Source organism: Henckelia pumila, chromosome 2 (genome assembly GCF_033568475.1).
Source record: "Henckelia pumila isolate YLH828 chromosome 2, ASM3356847v2, whole genome shotgun sequence".
In the NCBI taxonomy this organism is placed as follows: Eukaryota; Viridiplantae; Streptophyta; class Magnoliopsida; order Lamiales; family Gesneriaceae; genus Henckelia; species Henckelia pumila.
The window spans coordinates 162,165,098-162,177,735 of NC_133121.1; the positions used below are offsets into that span (position 1 = coordinate 162,165,098).

General features: G+C 34.2%; 1 long non-coding RNA gene across 1 annotated transcript; it reads right to left on the bottom strand.

Annotated features, from left to right (window-relative positions):
* Positions 1-2,134: 2,134 nt before the first annotated feature.
* On the bottom strand, positions 2,135-3,091 carry LOC140879582 (uncharacterized). Its single transcript, XR_012149464.1, has 3 exons — positions 3,009-3,091; positions 2,748-2,848; positions 2,135-2,230 (listed from the first exon to the last, which is right to left on the bottom strand). It is a non-coding gene; the product is annotated as an uncharacterized lncRNA (long non-coding RNA).
* Between the last annotated feature and the right edge of the window lie 9,547 nt (positions 3,092-12,638).

A 12,638-nucleotide genomic window follows, 5' to 3' on the forward strand; every position in this document is an offset into this window, starting at 1 on the left:
AGCTACTTAGAGTGGTGCGGAAACAGCTCTTACTAAATTAGATGATAATGATAAAATAGTGTAATGCAGTAGCGTAAATAAGCACAGATATGTTTATGGATGTTCGGAGCTCAATCTCCTACGTCATGTCACCCCTTCTTTCTCATGGGAAGGATACACTAGAAGACTTTGGTTATTACAACGTCTTGTAATAAACCCGATCCAAGTTAGGACTTATCAAATGCCCAAGATGAAACTCCTAGATTCACACTGATAAGATTATAAGTTCTTATGAAACTTTTCTTTAGTGGATGATGTAGAATATCTAAGCTGCTTGAAGGCTTAGAATCTCAAATCCTTGTAGCAGATGGTATTCTTCAAACAACAGCTGGATTTGAGTAACCCTTGAAAAGATCTCTTGTAGATTGGATATGTTTTTTAGCGAAGGGTTGAATGAGCAGTCGAGTATTCAAGAGTGGTGTCAAGTGCCAAGTATGCAAATTTTTTTGAACGTAACTTTCTTGCTTTTCTTCTGAATAAGCTCTAATATTTATATTAGCTTGTCCAACGTCTTTATTCTCTTGTCAACGGTAGGAAATATCTTGAGTGTCAGATATCATTACTTGATTTATGAAATGTGATAATATCTTCTAAAAATCTGTACTAGGAGAGCCTTAAATTGTCTATTCAATGTGTCGTTACATTAAATGCTATTTATGACTTTCTTTACTTTATCAGACTGCTCCTTAAATGCTTCATCCTTTGCATTTAAGTTGTCTTCTCAACTTTCTGAAAACTGGGAATTTGTGACTTTTTGAATACGGTAGATATCTTGTCAACTAATGAGTTCAGTAGATATTCTTGCTTTTATAACCCAGATCAGTTGAGCATACGTCGGTTGATGTTCTTAGCTCGGTTGATAGATAATGGTTGACGTGCTTAGATCAGCTGATACTGTTTATTCCAGTCGATATTTCTTGGTTAGCTGATATATTGGAGTCGGTAGACTTCTCTTGAACACCTGTTTTACATATAAATGGCGGCCTAACTAAAACAACGAAGTATTGTTTTGTTATCACCAAAAATTAGGATTCAACAAAGGTTTTCGACCATCTCGATGTAAGCTAATAAACAACAACAACAATTTTAGTTTTGGTGTATCAAATGTGAGGCATGTCACAATAATATCAAAAGGACGCGTATCAAATGTGAGGCATGTTTTTCCTTTATCATCTTCTCTATTTTATAAAATAAATTTATTTAACTTCATTCAATCCCATTTTTGCCACTTCCCTTCCTTCTACGTTCCTTATCTTTTATGATTACCTTAACATGTAGCAATAACGGTAATTGGTGAGCGAATTTCATAAACTTAATTATTAATTGACTATGCAGAGAACTTAATGTTCTCTATTTTTAATGCCTTCAACCGTTCATGGTAGGAATCAAGGATTTAATTCAAAATACAATAGGTAAATGTCATAGGATTCATGCTTTTTTTTCCTTTTTGATAGAAGAGTTATGTTGTTTTAATATTATGTTAGTGACTGAAACACGCACATTATGTGTGTAATATAATTTTAAATATAATTATTTGTATATCCATAATAATTTTTTCAAAAATATATTATGATAATTTACAAAACTAATACACATGAAGTGAAGTTTTGTTTTGGTTTTTTGTTTTTTAAAAATACTATAAATGTTGTATCTTAGTGATGATAAGTAAAGTATTTATAACTACCAACAAAATGTTGAAAAAATGAATAAAGATCACAAGATCTGGACAAAATGTACTCGGAATTTAGAAATATAATCATGTCATTGATTCCAACCTACAAATAATTTGTATTCAATAATATTATGCAAGAAATATATGTAAAATATTTATTTTCACTTCTCGGCTCATGCAAATAGAGATGTTAAAATGAGTTAGTCTTATCGGGTTGGCCCGTCCTGCCATACAAAATATGTGGGTTGGATTCACATTCTCTCAGCCCACCTAAAGGGTGGGTCGGCCCGTCCCGATCCGCCCCTTCTAATGGTGAGTTGCGGGTTGTCCAACCAAAACTGTCAAATTCCATGTAGGCCCGTTAAGTTGGCCCGCCCTTCCACTTGAATTAATAGGTGGGTTGGGTTGGTGTTTTTCCAACATACTTAAAAAGTGAGCCGACCCGTTCCGTCCCGCTAATGAAGGGTTGTGACGGGTTGTAAGCCAGCCCGCCCCGCTAGCCTGTTTTGACACCTCTACCTGCAAAAATCAAAATCAAAGACACAATTAAAAACACAAATCCAAGCTCAATAACTACAATGAAATTGTGTTTTAATGTAAACGAAAAACAAAACAAATATTTAAATTTTCTATTCTAAGCAGCCAAACCATCTCATATGATATCTAACGCAAAAAAATTTAGATTCATAAAACAAAATATTCATTTCCTTAATGACTTGTATATTTATGCAAATAATTAAATACATCATACTTGAAATAGAAAACTTTAGTTTGAATTTTTTCTTTCTGACATTTCATCGAGCAAGTGGGAAACAGTTTTATGTGCACCTATTGAAAGTAACAACATAATAAGTATACATCTGAAAACATGATGAAAAATTAGTAAAAAAAACAATAGATAAAATAATAAACCTAGATAAAATATTAAACCTTAGTTTCGGCACCGTTCAGTTAGGGAATTTGTAGTTGGTCTGACTTTGAATTGTGAGAATATTTTAGGGAGAAAGTTAGAATGATAAAATAACATATAAATTACCGAAATTGGGAGAACAATGTTATTTCCTTAGTTATCTTCTTCATTGTTCAATCTCCATATTGCAGTATCTCAAACGGAAGCATATATCATGATATTGAAGCCTGCATTTTCATGAAAATTTAAATGTAAATTTAGAATGAAGATAATTTTATACGTGTATAAAAAATGGGGTGGGAGAGAGTTTGTGAATCGGTTTTAAATGTAATTTTCCTCTATCTCTCCGCAATATTGATTGTGGGTTGAAAAGTTCATTTCAGTTACCTTCTATAGCAAAAACAAATTGAGGTTTAGGCTTTTAGCATCATTTTCTTTGAAAAAACATCACTCCAATCCATCCACAAAATGATTATGAATTTTGGAAAATTAAGGGTAAGCCTTCTGAGTTCTTCTTTCGATGATTTTGTCTGTATTTCTCAGCAAGATTTGTCTCTAATTTTCAGTGTTTTTTTATGTTCTCACTTTATAAAGCAAACAGCACCACCAGCATCCTCCTCGCCATATTTTTCACTTGACAAACGATTGCCTTCTGAGTTCTTCTTTCGATGATTTTGTCTGTATTTCTCAGCAAGATTTGTCTCTAATTTTCAGTGTTTGACATCAATTTCTTTGAAAAACTTGAGCACTCAATAGTCAATCCATTACTCACACCGAAAATGGTCGGGGATTTTTGGAAAATCAAGAGTAAGTCATATGTTTGTTACTTCCTTCATTTTGTTCATCCTTTTCAGCAAATTAATGCTCTAATTCTTATTGTACACTATGATAGAAATTTGTGCCTATTGTTTTTCATTTATATTCTACAGCAAATGTATGTGAATATCAATGGAAGAATGTGACATAACAATTCGCCTGTTATCGATAGGGTGCTCAGATTTCTTCATAATATCCACCTTTTTCAACAGAATAAATTTGGAGGTCAGAAATTCAAATTCAATTTAATTTTTTTTGGACCAGTAGCAAACTCACAAAATGAATCATACAGATTATAATTTCTTTAAAAGTGTTGACAATTTTGTGTATAATATTTTGAAATATTTGTTTGTTACAAATTGCGACAATCATATGTTTTTTTTACTTTAATAAATTGACGTCTTTAACTTATAATGATGATTATTTGATTTAATTAAGGAGTTAACAAAACTATTTTATTTTATTCTATTCTTCTATTTTATAAAACTTGCGCATGACATAGAAGCTATTTTGGTGTGACAATTACACCAAAATATGATTTTTTGAATTTATCCCCGTTTTTATCAATTAAAATATCATAAAATGAGGTAAATTTTATATTTTCAATTTAATTTCACCAGTAATTACTCCACCGCGTGAATGAACGTGGGTCTGATCACACTTTTTCTTTCCAACCAAATAAAACTTCTTCAGACCCACATCTCATACCTCATCTCATCTCATCTCATCTCATTCTTTGGATAAATTCCTGTCTCAATCACATTTTGTAGATTGGAAGAAAATTTCTCATTTGGACAATTCAATTTAAAAAATCACGCATCTTTCAGCACCTGAAAAAAAAATTTAAGACATAATTTATCGATCGACAAATTGCTGGGATAATGCAAATATTTGAAGATTGAAAAATAGTATGATCTTTGTACGCTTTCATTTGATATACTTTACATTGTTGGTATCAAAGCTAACAATATACTTCTTTCGCGCAGCAATATAGCAGATTAACGAAGATCACACAATCGAACACAAAACGAAGAACACACAGAATGAAGAACAAAAAGATTTATAGTGGTTCGAATCAATTGATTCCACATCCACTTTTGGCCCAAGGAACCAAGAAATCCACTATATCAGAGAATTATTTATGAATTACAATCATGATGCAAGATCAAATCGATCACACAAACAGGAAAGCTCGCAAACAAATGTTAATCAAGAAAGAAACTCTCTCATTGATTTCCTTCGATTTATTTTCTCTCTTTTTCTCTAATTGAAACAAGATCGAAAGGAATGCTGTGATATGATGCTCTTCAGTGCCTTGATCAAATGCAGCACACTTCCATGCAACGCTCGATGCACCAGCAGCAGTTGATGGAGGTTATAGAAGTTGCAACAACTCGTGATCCCATGCAGCAACTCTATAGCATATCATGTATACCTCCAATAGGATGATACTTCCAGCTCAGAACTCAGCAAGTGATGTGGCACATCCTGTCAAAGGTGATTAGGCAATCCAATAAACCACAAATCTCCACCATGGATTTCCTAAGAACCTTGAACCACATAAAGGCAGTGTTTAAGTTGCTTCTTTGATTTCACAACATTGATATTTTGCAAACAATGTTGGAACTTTGCATTAGGCAGAGGTTTAGTAAGCATATCAGTAGGGTTTTCATATGTGGAGATCTTGTCTATCTTCACTTCTCCTTGCTCCACCAGATCCCTAATGAAGTTTAACCGAATATCAATATGCTTTGTCATCTCATGATGCATAGGATTCTTTGTTAGGTGTAACGCACTTTGAATATCTATATAGACCAAAAATTCTATCTTCTTTCCTAGAAATTCAGATAATATTCCTTTTAACCACATGCCTTCCTTCACAGCCTCAGTAATGGCAACATACTCTGCCTCGGTCGTGGATAAAGCAACAATAGCCTGCGATGTTGCCTTCCAACTGATCACACATCCATTATAAACGAAAGTATAGCCTATTATAGACCTTTTTCGGTCCATATCCCCTGCATAATCAGCATCCACATATCCTACCAATCCTTCTTGAGAATTATTAGCTCCACGATAGATAAGACCAGTACTTTTGCTTCCATTTAGGTACCTCACACTAGTAGAAAAATCGCGTAAGACTTCGGTTAATAACCGAAGTCGTAGAAACTTAATTATCGAAGTAGTGTCACGTGAAGTAATAGGGTCTTTTTTACTTCGCTGGATCACCAAAGTCTTAGACCTTAAATTATTGGAGGTAAAATTGGACCAGTGCCGAAGTAAAAACATATTTTTTACTTCGCTAATTTCATAAGTTGCGAAGTCAAAAATATGCTTATACTTCACTAATTATTGAATTTGATGAAGTAGCAAATATGATTTTACTTCGGTTGTTATACAAAGTGAAAGATTGTGTTTTACTACATTAATTTCGTTTATCACCGAAGTAAATGCAATCTTCTATTTCGTTATTAATGAAATTACTGAAGCCATATAATAGCTTTTACTTCAGCAATTTCATTAACAGACGAAGTGAAATAATATCTTTTACTTCGTTAATTTATTATATTATCGTAGTAAAATGCATTATTCTACTTCGTCTATTAATGAAATCGCCGCAGTAATAGAATTTGTTTTACTTCGGCAATTTGTTTAATATACGAAGTATAAGATAATGATTTACTTCCATTTTTGTCGATTACTAAAATTGCCGAAGCAATACAATACATATGACTGCGGCATTTAAATCAATGATGAAGTAAATTCTTCAATTTAATTCGTTGATACTAAAATTACCAAAGTAATAGAACACATTGCTTGTAAATTAAAATTTAGGTACAATAATGCCACAAATATATATTTGAAACTTAAAAATACACTAATAATAAATACATCCCAAAACGACAAACATTCATAAGTCAACAAGTCTATCCACCAAAATAACGTGAAATTATATGCACATATCCATTGAGTATTTTCTCAAAACTAAACCCATACACATCCACACGTATTTCCTCAAAACAAATTACTATCCTAATAAACAGTGCATCCATCTAACAGGAAGAAAACTTGCATCGAAAGTAGGATAACAAGGTTGGAAAGATCAAACATCGTTTGAACTGTAATGCTGTGATCTGGACCAAATGCTTACTGTTCCATTTGCTTTGAAAAAACAACTTGTAGATCATCAAGTATTTTCTTGTATCCTTTCCCCTTGATATCTAACTCTTTACAGGTTTTCTTCATATCTTGTAACTTGTAGTCGGCATCCACCTGAATCATTAATTACAGAGAGTTTAAAAACGATTTAGTTAAAAGAAAAAATAAAAAGAAGGAAAATAAAAGCTGAGCAGACCTCAGTTGCCCGCAGCTCATCCACGTTTTTTTTTTCAGTTTTTCATAGTCAGATTTTGCTTTATCGAGGATATCTTTGTGTTGATCAATAAACTAAGCATAAACAATTAAATGCTGTAAGAACAACGCTACAACAATTCACAAGCAAAACGCCAATTGGCACATGCACACACAAACAAAAAGCTGACCTCCTGTGTTTTCTTATAATTCTCTTGAACGGTAAAAGCTTTCTGTTCAGTTTCAGTAAAGGTGGAACATAGCTTCTCCCTTTCCTGAGTAAGACGTTCCTTCTCATTTTTTAACTCTTCAATTCCCTTTGTCAGTTTCTTCATCATTTTCTGGCCTGTTTCTATTTGAACTTTGCGACGATTGATTTCAGTGCTACTTTTATCAATATCATGTTCAAGCAAACATAGAGTGTGCCAAATAAATATGCACACCGAGGAAAATTTGGTGGATTATTACTCGGTATACGACTTTAATGATCACCAGCATTCTATGCTTACAGACTGAATTTTGCTAACCACAGACTTCTGGTTTTTCAATTTCACTCCGCCAGCATTTTTTATTTTATTCTGAAGCTCCAACGCCTACATAAGTGACTTAAGAAGTAACAGATCTGTGCAGTGCCAATTTGTATGACAAGATTGGTGTTTAAAGAGAGAGTAATTGGCATCAATACTAACTAGTAATATTAATATGCCAAATGACAAGCCTTCTCCTTTAGCTGCTTTGAACCAAGCATAAGCCTATTGATTTCTCTCTCTTCAGCACATATCATGTTACCCAGCTCCTCTATCCTATCAACCTCATCCTGGATTGGGACAAAATCAACCTTGAGGGAATCCATTTGTTTTTCTAGATCATCAAGTTGTAATTTCAGACTGTCCACCAGATAGAAACAAATAGTCAGATTTAGTATACAATTATCATAGGAATTATGACAAGAAAATAAAAACACTAGAGCACCTCTTTTTTGACTTTTTGCTAATTCCATTTCCAGGTGTGCAATTGTTTTCTCTGAGGCTTGGTAACTCTTTACAACACCGGCAATTTTGTTGCGTAGATTACTGAGTCTTTCAACAAAATCAGAAAGCTCTTTTTCAGCATTTTCCACTGCTTCTCCTGACACACTAGCAACTCGAATAGATGAACCCATTTTACCTCCACGTGGCATGTTTCCTCCACCAGTCAAAGTACCGGATTTTTCAAAAATATCACCATCAAGTGTTACGATGCTCAGCAGCATCAACTGTTACTTGACGCAAAGTGGTTGATAGCTGGTACGCTCAAAAAGCATTTTTCAAGTTGTTCAACCTATGAATCATATCAAGCCGATGCAGAGTACTTAGATACATATATATTTACATCAATATCCAAATTTCGCAACTAAAATAAGAGAGCCTACACATGCCTTTATGTGTAAGATCTCATTCTCCTCCATGTACTGTTGCTCCTGCCAAAAAAAAACATCAACAAAGTGAACTTTTGCCTTACCATATTTCTCCAGAACCTTAATGCGAAATCAAATGGTTCACAAAACAAGAGAATAATCAGCACACTTGATTCCTTGATTGTTCAAGTTTCTAGACCAATATCGCAGATCTTCACGACTCATGCGCTCGAGATCCATCCCCAACGCCTGCTAGAAAAAAAAAATCACAAGAAAAGATAGAAACCACGGATATGTTTTCGACAAATACAATTATCTCATTGTTTGTACTGTAACAAACTCGAGTTTTCTTGATGAGCTCACATTTACTAGCTAGAATTTCCATTCTGCCATGGGACGCGGTGCAGGGCATGGCCTCGATTGACCAAAAACCCAAAACTCACAGTTTTAGGAACAAACAGATTCAAAATGATATGAGCTATATATGGACTAAGGAAAATTATATAATTTTACAGAAACCAAATTCAATAAAATGGGACATAATTTCAAGTTTACAATATGCTTTGCTCCATCCAGTGAAAACAAGAAGAAGAGAAGGGAAGTTAATAAACAAAAACAGAGGTATTCATCCCCTTTCTCCTCAACAAAACACTATGAGAAATAGTAAACAAACAATAACATACTACAAATTAAAGAACCGAAGCAAAAAAATCCTACTAAATTAGCAATATTTGCATTTGACAGACCTCGCTAAATTGGGAAAAAAACTAAACTTCTCAATTCTCAGACATATTAGCCTCTTACAAGATAAATTGAATAGCTCTGTAAAATGAAGATTAGGAACATACCAACCTTGTAAAAAGGAGGTACAACCAGAACAGTACAAATAAAAATAACCTCAACTCAAAGATAACACAGGATGGTCTAAACAGTACGAATGAAAAATATGCAGAAGATTTTTATCTTAAACAGTCCTCTGGAGCACGAGTCAGCTCTATTAAAAAGAGCAATGCTCCCATACGACTTTGAAAAATACGAAGCATTGCTTCAAGTTTTTTAAATGCACTCAACTGTGAAGTACATGTATATATTCTCAAACCTTGTGCAAATCAGAACCACATTCAAAAGAAAGACCTTCAAGTGCTTTTGCCAACACCTGTGCAGCAAGTTACAAAAATTTAAGAGAAAGAAATCACGTGTTGGTCAATATCCTAGAATATTCTCACCAAGTGCAATACTTTACTAACTTAAATGGCAACTTCATAATCCATTTCAATTATTTCTGCTAACCATACTTTTTTCGAAAATTAAACAATACAATGGCGATTGTTACAAGACTTTCTTAATTAGCAATATTTTCATGGGCATAAATTAATTTTAATTTTGAAGAATGCGGGAAACTCGCCTGAAGAGGGAAACCTGCACTAAATTTGCTGGCCACCACATGGCTGCTGGTTCCACCAGATACCTTCTAAAAATTCCAGCCCATCCAAATCCCAGCACCTACCATTCAAAACCCAATCATTACAAGTGCAACACATCATATATATATATATATATATATATATATATATATATATATATATCTCTCCTAAACATGATTATATATTCACAAATGAAATTAAACATAAAGTACTACCTACCTAGCTAGTAATTCATAAAAATCGATCCTAGATAAATAATTAATAATTACTTGTGTTGTGATGACAACAGTAAGGGAAACGAAGACGGTGAGGTGCTGCTTATAGAAAATCTTGACAGCAGTAACAACATGGATGACATACACCATTCCGGCCCGAAATTGGCAAGTATGGTGATAAGTACATGCTGGTTATAGAAGATTGGATTGTGCACAATGCGCACTAACTAGCAATAGATGGTACTGTTTTATGTTCTTATCTATTCATAAAAATCGATATCGTATACTGCTTCATAAAAATTAAACAAGAGAAGCACCAAAAGATGCATTTACAGAGCACCATTTCAAACATAAAAGCACCTTCAATTCTCCTTCACGCTCGACCATAGAGTTTCAGTGCCACAAGAAACTTCTTATGCTCCTCTGCCGTCCATTGTTCCCTTTGTTTCGTGATCGTATACTGCTTCCTCACATGTTTGAACATAAACGAAAAAAACAAAATAAGATGTCAAAATGCAAGATAAGTTGGATATTAGCACCAAAATTGTTATGATATATAGAGAAATCTCTTCCCCATTACGCAACTGCTCCTTCGAAAGGGTACCAGCAGGTGTACCCATTTCTAAAAGAGGCTTATTTCTGCTTCCTGACCCCGTTCCACCATCTTGTTCCTATGGTAGGAGTAATTGCAGCGCTGCGACGGTATCCGTAACCGGTTTCTTCAAGACCATTTGTTTCAAAATCTGGAAATCGATGCTGAGGTGTACTCCACAGATTTCCAACAAACACAAATACAATCCTTTGCAAGAGGACCTAAGAAAATCGAACGAAATCATGAATAAATAGAAGAAAGAAACATATCATCTTGAATTGAATTAAATCAGTCATACCTATTTTTGGCGAGGCACATAGACTTTCACCCATCAAAATTGATCAAATCTGGAGAGTTTCGTCTACGTATATTAACAATTGAAAAAACCTAAGGTACAAAATTTGCGAGTATTGTTTCACAAATCAAAGTAAACTAAATCTCACGATTCCGAAAGTGACAGTGATCAAGAACACGGCGGACTTCACTTCCCTATTCCCATCGGCCCATATTCCTTCGACTGGAAAATTTTTCTCTAATTTTCAAGACGCAAGGTTTAGAAGCATATAAACTCGGCATAGCTTGAGGATTTACACAGATTGATGGTGAGATTTACCCAGATTCATAGCGAGGAGCCAGAAGTGACGGAAAAGAAAAACTAGAGAATGGAGATGAGAAAGCCCTAACTTGATTGAACGAGAGAAAGAGAATAAAAGTTAAAAAGAAACTAGTTCTTCCTATCCTATTACTTCAGCATAAGAAATTATAAATTTAATTTGATAACTTTTTACTTCGTCAAATACAAAATCCGAAGTAAAATGTTACTTAAAATTTTAGTGAAGCCCGCGTTTTTCAATTGGCGAATTCTAAAGTAGGTTTTTACTTCATTAATTTTATTACTGCAGTAAATAACTATGTATTACTTCGGAAATAGTGATTGCCGATGTAAAAAATACCGAAGTCTTTTAAAACTTTTCTACTAGTGTCAAAATCCATTTAACAGCCTCCCGGTGAGTCTTGCCCGGTTTAGCCAAGAATCTACTCACTAAAATAACATCATATGCTATGTCTGGTCTTGTACAGAACATGACATACATTAAGCTGCCGGTGGCATTGGAATATGGTATCCTTTCCATGAATGCAAGTTATTCCTCTTCTTTAGGACATTGATCAGAAGACAATTTGAAATGGTTAGCCAATGGTGTTGTAACTTTTTTGGATTTAAGCATTCCAAACTTGGTTACAATCTTGTGGAAATAATCTAATTGATCAACATGTAGGAGTTTGTCTCTTCTCTTTCTCCTTATGTTCATGCCAAGGATCTTTCTTGCAGGGCTTAAATCCTTCATCTCAGTTTCCGATTTGAGCTTATATTTAAGCTTCTTAATCTCCATCTTATCTTCACATGCCATCAGCATGTAATCAACATAAAGTAGTAGATAAATGATAGAACATCTAGGGGCAATCTTGAAATACACACAACTATCAAATTAACTTCTCTTGAAAGAATTACAGATCATGAAGCTATCAAATCTTCTATACCATTGCCTTGAGGACTGCTTTAGGTCATATAGTGAATTGAGCAGCAGACACACTTTGGATTCTTGCCCTGGTACCTCAAAGCCCTTAGGTTACCTCATGTGTATAATCTCACTTAGAGTACCATGAAGGAAAGCTGTCCTTACATCCATTTTCTCAAGCTCCAAATCTAAATTTTCTTTCAAAGTAAGGATTATCCTAATGGATGTGTGTTTGAACACTGGTGAGAATACCTCAGTGAAATCGACTCCCTTCTTTTGTGTAAATCCTTTGGACACTAGCCTGGCCTTAAATTTGTTATGTTCAACCCCTGGAGTCCCTTGTTTCATGATCTTGAAAATCCATTTGCTTCCTACCACCTTTCTGTTTTTAGGAATCTCGACCAGTTTCCATGTTTTATTCTTCTTCAAAGAATTGATTTCTTCAAACATAACCGCTTTCCATTTGTCCCTATGTTTATAATTCATCGCCTCTTTAAAAGTGGCTGACTCATTTTCATTTAGATCCTCAGACACATTTAGAGCATAAGCAATTAAATTTTCATAGCCATATTTTTCTGGTGGTTTGATTTGCCTCCTAACTCTGTCTTTGGAAAATTCATAATCATCTAAATCAGATTTATGATCATGATAATCAGTGTCTTTGTCCTCAGATTCATCTGAGAGTAAGTGAGGATGGTCTTCTTGT